Source organism: Puma concolor, chromosome B3 (assembly GCF_028749965.1).
Source record: "Puma concolor isolate L17-30 chromosome B3, mPumCon1.1.hap2, whole genome shotgun sequence".
NCBI classification, from domain to species: Eukaryota; Metazoa; Chordata; class Mammalia; order Carnivora; family Felidae; genus Puma; species Puma concolor.
The window spans coordinates 7731345-7742158 of NC_141672.1; positions in this window are offsets into that span (position 1 = coordinate 7731345).

Sequence of the window (10814 nt, forward strand, 5' to 3'; positions counted from 1 at the left end):
TTGCCGGAGCGTGTAGAAGGCACAGCGAAGGGGGACGGCCAGCCGGCAAACACAAACTTGGCTGAAACGCCGACGCACAAGGCACACCCCACTGTCAAACTTCTGCCGGATGCCTCCAAGAAATGAAAGAGAGCCGGGCTGCTCTGTGGGGCTCAGTGGCCCTGCCCTTGCTGCCTAAGGAAGCGGGCAGTGAGGGAGGAGAGACAGGGAAGAAAATGGCAGAAAACACATAGGCCAGTCCAATCCCAGGCTGGTTTATTGAGCGCCTACCGTGGGCTGTGACTGCCCCTGGGGGGCATAAAGGAAGAGGGTCTCAGGACCAGAGCTTAGTTTATGGTGGTCCTGGCCTCGTGACCTTCCATTCGGGGTGAAAGACGCCAGAGCAATTAGCACTGTCCTGGGCCACTCCTCCGCCCCGAGGGACACATTCCTGAAAGTCATTCTCTGAGCCTCAGTCTCCCATGTTCAAGATGACGGTAACCAACTTCTCTCCATCCAGGCTCCGTCTACAGGAAGCCGAGGAGATAAAAGGAGGGAGCAAGCACAGAGAAGAGGTTTCGTAAACCGAAACTCCTCGTAGGAGGTGGGCTTTGTACTCAGGGCTTCCAGGGCCGACAATATGCACACGAGGAGTCCCCTTCTGTTTCCCTTGTAAGCATCTGAAACATTAAAATAAAATAAAATAAAATAAAATAAAATAAAATAAAATAAAATACAATAAACGTTGACGGTTTCTTCTTTTCATCTGAACGCAGAGGCCACCAACCACTCCTTGAAAAAGAGTGAGCTTCGCAATATGAATTTGCAGCCCATCTTTGACGCCTTGGGGGCCGCATGCGCTTTGGCATGGGGAATGTTTCGGATTCAGATCGGTAAGATGTTGCCAGCTCGGCATCATTTAACACGCCCAGTGGGGCTGGGGCAGCACCCTGCAATCAGGCGCATTAATATTTCTGCAGGAAGATGTCTGAATGTGAGCCCAAAGTGGGATAAATAAGGACTACAAGTAGCCTCGTGTCAGCTCAGGTCAACGTTTGCTGCTAAATGAGTTCAGGAGAGGTCAGCTGTTGCAGCCAAACACGTCACAAAAGTTAGGTGTTTCAGGGTGTTGGGGCTAAGCAGTTGTGGATGTGTGATAACCAACAGCGTTGACCGGGTACCCCTCCAGCCCCCATGTTGAGTGTGCCAGGCACCACCTCTCAAGGAAGGCCTTGTTACTACCCCCCATGCTGTGACAGGGAACCCGAGGCGTAGAGAGGATCGTGAGGGCGACAGCTAGCATGGTGAGGTCTAGTCTCCTCTACTTTCAGAGCTTCCATTGTGAACCAAGGCATCAGACCCAAATCCTAGGACCGTCAAGCCAGAGCTGCAGAAATGGTCTGAGGACCAACGTGGTTCACAGGGATGCAGAAAACAGCTTACTCTGGAACTCCCAAGTTTCGCGAGGACCTCCTTCCGCCCAAGAAGAGAGGGTAAGGTTAAGAGAAGGAAAATCAGAAGGGGAGTAAAATGTAGACGCTCCATTTTCCCCCGGAGGGTCAAAAAATCAGGACTCCTAGGTCCAAGTCACCTGGACTTCTTACCTCCAAGGACCACGTAGTCTCCTCCTTACCTTTATTTGCCCTGTCCCAGTGTGAGAACCTCCCGACTCCCCTGTCTCCAGATGATCTCCTTCTGACCTTCTTCACATCACTGTTAGATTTCTACTCCTAAATGGTATCTCTGAACGTGGCATTTCTCTGCTGAAAACACCCCGGGGTCCCCGCTCTCCACCGAAGTGCCAATGCTTTGCACTGGCCTCCAAGGGTCCCCGTGTGCTACGTGCCTCCTCCGGTCAACCAAAGCGCGTGATGTCACGGGATAGGCCCCCGTCTTTCCACGCCAGACTCTATTGCCACTTCTGTTCTGTTTTGTCTTGTTTTCAGTGGCGTTCTCTTGCAATTTAAGGAAAAGCCTGCCTGGATTTTAAAGCCCAGCTCAAATACTACTTTTCCAAAGAAGACCTGCTTATTGCACGAAAGATGGAAGGAAGCCTGTGTATTCTCAACTCACACGCTCTTGCTTTTCCTTCTTTTCCAGCAGTTTTAGGTGCCTCTTCAGTTAGAACCATTCCTTCAGGTCTACTTGGTTTAATACGGTACGCTGGGCTCCACGTTACTAATGAAATTATTACCACCTATCGTATAATCTGGTCCATGGGCACCATGTTATATGGACTAAATGGAACTCAACGGGATGCAGCTAGAAAGCAACATTAGTTAAGCTCTAGAACACTTGGGTTGCAAATCTAGTTCCGTTTTCCTAGGTTCCTGCCCTCCGGTTTTCAGATAATAGCCCTCTTATTAGCATATTGCTTTTCAAGGATTTCCCCTAGTCTCTGGTAACAAGAAATCCAATTTCAAATGATTCTTTATAGAGAGCTATCCCCTCTATCTGTAGATAATACATTGTACCCAATCAGTTCCTCTCTGGAAAACTCACAACGCTTACGAATAAAAAAAGAAAAGAAATCATTTACTTCTTTTCACTCTGTGCCACTCTAAACACCACCACCCTGTCCATTTTCTCAGAACAGCCATGTGTACCACCAGGATCTGCGATGGCCCTGTCGACTTTCTTGGCTTGTAGTTACCAGCTCACGAGATGTCCAAGATGCTCGCCAACAACGGGTCCTTGTTTTCTCTATTCACGCGTGCTTGGGTCAGTCAGATGTACAATGTCTAGAAGTAGACTTCTTAGGCTCTGCATTGGATTCTGTCTGAAAGATGAAGGGTGTCCTAGCAATTTGATCTTTAGTGATGGTCGGGGGAGTTGAGGAGTTGCACTCTTTAAGTTAAAAATGGCTTTTCTGGAAGAAGAGCTCAGACTTTCTGTGATTCTTCAGATGAGCAAGAGGCTTCAGTGCTGGATTTTTTTTTTAACCTTTTATTTATTTTTTTGAGACAGAGAGAGACAGAGCATGAATGGGGAAGGGTCAGAGAGAGGGAGACACAGAAACCGAAACAGGCTCCAGGCTCTGAGCTGTCAGCACAGTGCCCGATGCGGGGCTCCAACTCATGAACTGCTAGATTACGACCTGAGCCAACTGACACTTAACCAACTGAGCCACGCGGGTGCCCCTCAGTCCAGTTCTGATTAGGAAGACACCCTAACCATCAACATGTTCCCAGGAGCCAAATGACAGACATGGACCCTTAGCCTGTTCAGACGTTCGGGAGTTTTGGCCAGCCTTGGGTAGCCACATCGGCATTGCTGGGATGGCCTTGGGAGCTGGGTCTGCCTATCCTACTGTCTGCAGCCTGTCCCCACCTCCTCAGTCCCTGCTCATATAATACTAACACTGGATAGCTCTAAGGGATGTGAGCTTACACATACTTTAATTTTGGGTTTCTGTTGTTTGTTTGGCTGCCTTGTTCAAGAAACTTTTTTTAAAGTTTATTTATTTACTTTGAGAGAGAGAGAGCACATAAGCAGAAGGGTTGGTGGAGAGAGAGGGAGAGAGAGAGAGCGAGAGAGAGAGCAAGAAAGAGAGAGAGAGAGAGGGAAGGCCAAATAGGCTCCATGATGTCGACGCAGAGCCCGACACGGGGCTCAGTCTCACCGACCTTGAGATCATGGCCTCAGCTGAAATCAAGAGTTGAAGTATACTGAGCCACACAGGCACCCCATATATAATTTTTTTTTTGAGAGATATAGAGGGAGTGAGAGAGAGAGAGAGAGAGAGAGAATCCCAAGCAAACTCCATACTCAGAGTGTGGTCTGACTTGGGCCTCAATCCCAGGTTCCTGGGAGCATGACCTGAGCCAGCTGACCCATCCAGGCACCCCTCAAGGAGCTTTTCACATTGACTAGAGCTTTGATAATATATATGAACCAATTTTCCTGAAAAACTTCTTTTTTTTATGTTTTTTAAATTTTTTTTTTTTTTTTTTTTTTTTGAGAAAGAGACAGAGACAGAGCGTGAGTGGGGAAGGGGCAGAGAGAGAGGGAGACACAGAATCCGAAGCAGGCTCCAGGCTCCGAGCTGTCAGCACAGAGCCTGACGCGGGGCTCGAACCCACGAAGCGTGAGATCATGACCTGAGCTGAAGTCAGACGCCCAACTGATTGAGCCACTCAGGCGCCCCTGAAAAACTTACTCTTCTAAAATAAAATGTCTCTTCTGGATCTGTTTCTGATCCGTGCTTTTATTCGCCACGTGTCAGATTCGGTCCAACAATAGCGACACCATTGCGCTGTTGTTGTGTCTGTATGAAAGCTCTACTTTGGGCCAGACCCCGTGGCTCCCATTGGAGTTACAGAGGTGACTAAGTCCTGGTTATCCCCGACCTCAAGAACCTCCTAGTCCAGAAGACGAAATTGACACGGGCTCATTATAACCGACTTAGACTTTCTCTTTTTCAACATCTCTTGGAGACATCGGGAGGGGCCTCCTGACCCACCTCCCAAGCCTTCGTTGAGCATATGGGCAACACCAGCATGCCTTTCCTTGTGGAGTTTGGGGCATCAGGAGTGGGAGTTCTTCTGCCTGTCACCAAAGCAGAGACGACATGAGTGGGTACAACTGACATGTTTCTTCCTTTTGGGAATGTGGGTGCTTGCAGCATTTTCTTTTCTTTCTCCCTTCCAGAAGTGCAGCCGGGAAAATGCCAATGAGGAGTGGGTGGTTCCAACCACAGCCATCCAACCGGCCGCCCTGAATCTTCTAAATCTTAAACATCTATGTTGATACGGGGCTGGGAAGATCAGACAATATGCTGCTTGCTCCCTTGCCCATATTGGAAGACGCTCGGAGCATTGCCAGAACAGGCTACTGAGATCATACGGATCTTTATGCTAACAGAATGCCAATACTGATTCTAAGACTAACACTAGCACAGGCTAAGAATACAGCTTTATGTCCCTATACTTGAGTGTTGCAGCTCAAACTTCACTTTCCTCATGGCGAGTTTCCCAGCTTCCTCTTCCCAATGTTGTTGGCACCCTCTCCACTTCCTATTGTGATCCCATACTTGCCCTTCTAGCACATCCCTTACACATACAGGTATGTGTTTAATGTCTGTGTCCACCATTAGCCCGTCAGCTTTGTTTGGAGTAGGAGGGGGTCTTTTTCATCATTGTTCTTCCAGAGTCTAGTGTGGGTCCTGGCAGAGAGTAGGTGTTTAATATTTAATATGTATTTGCATAGTTGAAACAGGATTCAACATTTTGTTTGGTGACCACAATGACCTTTTTAAGCTATGCAAAATGGACTTTATTACCCCAGCATACAGACGAGGAAACAGATTCTGGGCTGGTGACTGAGATCAAGTCAAAGCTCTAGAACCTATCTTTTCCAATTACCAATATTCCACCTCCCCCCCCAAAATATGTGTATATATATATATATATATATATATATATATTTAATTTTTGGGAAGACAACTGTTTGGAAGTCATTGCCTATGGGATTAAAACTGGGGGGTGGTCACTGAGGATCGTTTTAAACAATCATTTTATGAAAATAAGCCATTGTTTACTAAGGTGGTTTGGAGAATATAGGTCATAAACAAGAAGGGATGACAGTCCCTCAATTTCCTTTCTGTACGTTTGTGGGGGACATGTGACATGCTAGCTCACTGAGTGGTTCTCAGGGACAAATACAGTCTGAAGGTTGTAAGATTTGGGGAGGCTGTCTCCGTGTCAGATGATGGGAATTTATCTCCATGACATAGCCATTTTGAGAGCCTGTCTCTGTGTCACAGTGTTGGGGGCTTATTTCCACGACATCCTCATTTTCAGTGCCCCTTCACTGTAGCTCTGGGAACTCCCTAGAAATCATCTGAAAGTTCAGCAGCAAATGTTTTGAAAAGATGTTTTCTAAGACGTCTGCTTTTCCAACATTATTTCCCTAGGAGAGATCGTTCAAAAGCTCTGGTCTATGCCCCTCCACTTTCCAGATTGCTAGGTCTCTGAAAATCCTATTTCAAAAGGTTCATCTTGATCAGGTCCCAGACTCTGTCCTTGTAGATTTACAGCCTAGAATGTGGGTCAGGTGCTTTAGATTTGTCTTTCAAATTATCCGGCAACTGGTTCATCGGGGGGAAAAAACGTTGTCCCTCAGAAACAGAAGAATGTTGGGATATGCGTGTTGTACGGGTGTCCATGCCTATTGGTACCGAATAACTACCTAGATCCATTGATATGCTACCTTCAGGTGCAACACCTGGAGGTGATGGAGGGGTGACCTACAAACCTGGAAGCTTTCTTTTTTTAATGCAAAGTCTCTTTAACAAAATACACCTTTGCCTAACGTCCGTGTCCTCTAGCCAACTTCCCATGTGGAGAGATTTAAAAGAGCATGCCCCACTCCCAGGATTTCTCACCCCCAATTTCACGTAGGTGACCCCATCCTGCTGCGGTGAAAGGTCTCCTCTGATCATTTGTAGAAGAACACGCTGTAAACTTTTAAAACATATAAGATTTCTTAATTGGGGTTCTGTTTTTAGAAATTTATCCTGCAACATATAATACTAAAAAATCATAAAAATAGTGGGGTCCCTGGGTGGCTCAGTCGGTTAAACATCTTGACTTCAGCTCAGGTCATGATCTCACAGTTTGTGGGTTTGAGCCCCGCATCGGGCTCTGTACTGACAGCTCAGAGCCTGGAACCTGATTCTGTGTCTCCCTCTCTCTCTGCCCCTCCCCCACTTGTGCTTCTCTCTCTCTCTCTCTCTCTCTCTCAAAAATAAATAAAAAGTAAAAAAAAAAAATAAAATAAAAAAATCATAAAAAGAAATCATTGTTTTCACAAACACGTCATAAATGTGTAAAACTGATCCTCCCATCTCTGTGTGAACACAAGGAGCTCAACTGGGGTTCCTGCTGGATCCAGGGGTCAGAGTGGTGTTAGTATGATGCCCCTTGAAACGCTTGTGTACCATTTACCTGAGTTCTATTTCATTTGGAATCCAGACTCACCACGCACTCAGTGCGGCATTCTCCCATGATGCATGCCTTACTCTCTGGAACTCTCTGGGGCATGCCTTCACAGCCCCATCCCACCCATCTTTGACTGTTGCTGTTTGGTAGCGGACTTTTAGTTTCCAGTGGAGGAAAAAGACTCCTCTCTCTTTCTCTTGGTGCCTGGCGTGTGAGGCTGTCTTAAGAACAGCTTATTTGAGGAAGAACACAAATCACTGGGCTTAGCAACCTAGACAGCTAGTTGGATGGTAGTGTCTGGATGGGATGATATGGAGACTGCCGAGAGAGGGCCACGGAAGATGGAGACCTCTGTATGAATGAGCTTTATAATTCATTGACCAAGCAAACGTCCGCTAGCAGGCTTTGCCCTCCTCCTGGAATTACGGATGATCATCTCAAGAACTTCAGCAAAGTCCCGTCCAGGAATGCATGTTGGAACTGTGGTAGGTCTCTGGAGACCAGGCCATTTATTCCTTGTGCACCGAGTACCTCATTCATACTTTCTTTTTTTATTTATTTTTTTTTAATTTTTTTTTTCAACGTTTATTTATTTTTTTGGGGACAGAGAGAGACAGAGCATGAACGGGGGAGGGGCAGAGAGAGAGGGAGACACAGAATCGGAAACAGGCTCCAGGCTCCGAGCCGTCAGCCCAGAGCCCGACGCGGGGCTCGAACTCACGGACCGCGAGATCGTGACCTGGCTGAAGTCGGACGCTTAACCGACTGCGCCACCCAGGCGCCCCTTCCTCATTCATACTTTCAATCCCTCATTCGTAACTCCAACATTCGAGCTTCTACTTTGTACCAGGAGGTACTGTTTGTTTAGGCGCTGAATAGATAGAGATAGATAACATAGTTTTGTTCCAAAATAACCTCGCGAGGCAATCAAGCATGCATATAATGAAGTAGAATGAGAAGCACAGTGATTTCTAGTCTTATGTTTCCTTTTTCATTCCTACAGGGCCTAGGCTCCAATGCGCTCCTTCTTCAATGATATCAAATACCAATGGCGATTCTGTTTTTTGGCCAAGCTCCCAAGGTGAGGATGAAAGCGGGGGTGGAAGGATCCCGGACTAGGAAACACGAGAGCGACGAGGAGGGCTTTTGCTCTACTTCTGCCCGACACACACGTGCCTGCAAACTAGCCGAGTCCCGGCTCCGAGTTTCATTTTCTCAGCTGTGAAATGGGGCTACTGGTAATTGTTCCTGTCACTGAGTCAAACAAGATATCTATTTTTTTTTTTTTCAGTGAAAGAACTTTGAAAAGTCTACAATGCAACACAAATGTGGGGCAATGGTATTCAACAGTTCTGTACAGCCACCTGGAGCCTCAAACGAACCGGTGACAAGGAGTGAGGAGACAAGAAGGCAACGGGTAGTGAGTCATTTGCCAGCCACTCAGAAGATGTCGAAGCCACTCTAGGAAATGCGCAAACCTACGACATTTTTCCAAAAATGTAAGGGAGTTCACAGACTCCCCGGTGGCCCAATGGAGGAACACTAGACAACTCTGTGGAGAGCAATAAGTCAAAGGCAGTATCTGGGAACTCAGAGGGATGGCCAACTCAACTCGGAGAAGAAAGCCTCCGATGAGCCTAGAAATTAGCAAGCACATGCAAGAAGCGACCCTTCCCCATCCGGCACTGCTGAATATGGCCGTGCATATTTACATCTTATCGTTTCTTCTAGTGAAACAAAAGAGCACCATCTGCCCAACCACATTCCGCTTCCAGGAAATTGAAACGAGAGCGGATGTTGTCTCTCACTGCTTGTTTTCATTTTTGTCTTCTTCCTTTTATGCGGGACTGTATTTTTCTTGTGACACCCTTAAAAGAAAAGAGATATACTTGGAGCTATTTTTTCCCCCACATGACTCCAAAGCTTGGGTCTTCTCAAGTGCAAGATGCCTGTCTCACAGGAGAAGTGGCAAGGAGTCCTCTGGCTATTTACCAAAAGATGTTGCAAGCCGCCCAGTAGATCTTCCCTCACATTGCTCTATGGCAGGTGCTCTGCTTTCTTCCTCTCCTATCCCCAAATTGTCAGGTTGCAGTAAATATGGGTTGAAATTTTAAGACCAGGAGTGGGTCCGGAAGTACAGTGAGTGCGAGGTCACAGGAAACTGTTCAACAGACCAAGGCTGCCAGGGTGTGGCTGGGAGAGAGTCTTCCTGTGAAGACACTTACTGACAGAGCCCGTACAATGGAGCTTCTGAAAGAGGGGGTCCCTAACAAGGCAAATAACTCCCCAAGGCCAGAAGGACTCTGGAGTTCTGTCCCATTTGAAAGCTCTGTCCTACCCAAAAGAACAGGAGGCTAATTAGTGAGCCATAGGTACGGGAATCAGACAGACGGATGAGATTGCTAGAGGTCATCAAAGAATCTCTTAAGATAGATGGGAGTCATGAGGCAAGGATAAAACCTGGTCACTGCCTTCTGTTTCTTTGTCTACACAATGCCAAGGTCAATGCAGTCCTTGGTAGGCAACCATTTGATCAAGGGAACTACTGGCTTGTCTTCAAGGGTCAGTAAGCTATAAGGAGATTTTCTATGGGGAAGAAAACACAACATGTGGGCCAAGGAGGAGAGACAAAGAAGAGGACCACCTTGTCTTAAGAGCCACGCTAAAGCTGAATGAGGGATCCTGGGATCTTGGCTGGGAACTCACCGCAGCTCCCCTGGGCCTTCAGACAAGGAGGTCGAGCTTAGAGCTCTGAGTGTGGCCAGAACAAAGTTGGATGTCCAAGTTGGGAGACAGAAAGGTGGCCAAAGAGTCAGAGAGCACTCATTGTCTCCTAGCAATGGCGGAAGACAGAGAGACTCCACCCACAGCAGGGAAGGAGAGTATGCCTGGCTGGTCCAGCTGCAGAAAAGAAATTTTCCCGATGAAAACTGAGGATGCTGGACATCTAGGTACCATTTCCCACTAGCGGAACCTGGGAAAAGTCCCTACTTCTCCTGAGACTCCATTTTACTCTTGGACAAAAATGAGATAAAGATGACAACGGTGTCCACTCCCCATGCCTCAAGGCAGATATAAGGCTGCAGTGTGAGGGTGCAATTTGTGTGCAGCTGCCCTGTAAACAGTGAAGTGCTGTTCCACTGCAGGGCCTGTTGTCTTGTTTTGCAAAGACCTGCTCCCGCTTGCCATCCGTGCTGGAAGACGCACAGGCTTGGGATTCGCGCAGGGTGGTTGGGAAAGTATAAAGCGCGAGCCGACACTCTAAAGTAGCTAAGACTCTCGAATGTTGGCTTCATCTGTCACATTTCCGCACACCTTATCTCATTTGTGTTGTTCTAATGGTCTTCCTAGGTCGCTGAACGAGGCCACTGCTCTCTTCCTTTTGGAGGTATAGTTACACCGACAAGGGGAGTAGGACCTAGGTGGTGGGAACAGGATGTGACCAGAGATTTTCCTGACCTCCTACCTTCGTAGGCTGGGCAGTGTTATTGACCTACACTCCAGAAGTGGACATCAATTTTAGGCTCTATCCAGGCTCCCAGACATCACAGGCTCATAATCTACTGTACCCATAAAACTCAAGTCAGAAGCAGGGTCTATTCCCTGCCTCCCTTCACCCGGAGCACCCTTGACTTGTTACCCCTGAATTCGCTAAGACCCCATCTCCTCAGCTGAGACCAATGGGAAAGGTGACCCATAAAATAACTGTTCCACTGGGGAGACCGGACTCTCCAGCCTCCTGTAAAAGATTCAAAGTTACAGAATGTGTGGTCACGCAGAGCTGGATGAGAATGACGAGGAGACCATTGCCAGCATAACGCCAGAAAGGATTTGCTCTAGAGCTGTCCATTGCTCCCTAGGACTGCCCCCTCCAGAGGTGGCAAACTGCCTGGA